The sequence below is a fragment of the Octopus bimaculoides genome, chromosome 2 (assembly GCF_001194135.2).
Source record: "Octopus bimaculoides isolate UCB-OBI-ISO-001 chromosome 2, ASM119413v2, whole genome shotgun sequence".
Classification (NCBI taxonomy): Eukaryota; Metazoa; Mollusca; class Cephalopoda; order Octopoda; family Octopodidae; genus Octopus; species Octopus bimaculoides.
The window spans coordinates 144,896,626-144,897,910 of record NC_068982.1 but is presented as its reverse complement, the minus strand read 5'-3'; positions in this window follow the sequence as shown (position 1 = coordinate 144,897,910).

Here is a 1,285-nt window from a genome sequence, read left to right as displayed (position 1 = left end):
TATATATATATATATATATATATATACAGAGAGAGTGAGAGAGAGAGAGAGAGAGAGAGAGAGAGAGAGACAGCTGTATGCAATGTTTTACCAAAAAGGAAAACTATAATTGTCACTAAATATGACAAGGGTGTTAGAACACTTGCATTGCTAGAAGTAAGAGCTAAAAAGCTCTAACATTGTAGTTAAAGCACAATTGTATACATATGTACTGACAGGGACTGTAATCACCTGAAAACACCAGTTGAGCATTCCCTACGGAATGTATACACACACACAAAGTATATGTTACAAGATTACAAGAAAGAAAATGGGAGTATTTTTTAAAGTTATTACTAGGAAAAGAAGTGAATTAGATTCAATCAATTGCTGAAACTGCATGACAGACACTATTCTGCAAGAGCCAGCAACCTTTTGTTCTAAAGTTCTCAAATTCAGAAGTATGTGCGTGTGCAGACATGTGAGTGTTTCTATATACAAGTTTATGATAGACTGACTGTAAAAGCAGGAGAAAGAATGCTCATTGTATGCAGAAGAGTTTATTTATTTATTCATTTGAACTGGAGGAGTCATTGGTTGTTATTCAGCATTTTCTTGAACAAATGCTTACACATAAGAAACTGAAGACAAGGGAAATCAGCACCTTCGAAAGCATACACACACACACACACACACACACACACACACACACAATTATATTCATAAATTAATGAGATAAAAATTTTAACAAAAAATAATAAATTCATGCTTTTTGTGCTTACATTTTTGGTCCATTGGCCTTTTAAAGAAAATATGTATGAACCAGTAGATTTTTGATTTCAAAATTGTTGTAGGCCCAATGTATCTACTATACCTGATATATAAATCCAGTCCTGATACTTCTGCAACCAAATCTCCCAAATCACTCCATACCATCATCATCATCGTCATTTCTATGTTTATTTTCCTATGCTTCTGTGGATTGGATGTCTCTCTACTAGTACTGCATCTTGTCATTTGTTCCAATCCCTCGTGATCTCCTTTCTAAGGTTCAACCTCTCGTGATTCCCTTTCTAAGGTTCAACCTCTTGTGATCAGCTTTCACCACTTTCTCAGTTTTATCCAGCGTTTTATTCCTTCCATTTTGATCACCTGGCATTTTTTATCCATTTGTTATCCTTCATATGCATCACATGTTTGTACCTGCGGAGACTTCTCTCTTATTTACTACCTTTGATTTTTCTCACATCACCTAGTTTTTTTTCTCAGCCCATTTCAGCTCCACCATTTATGCACATAAACATTA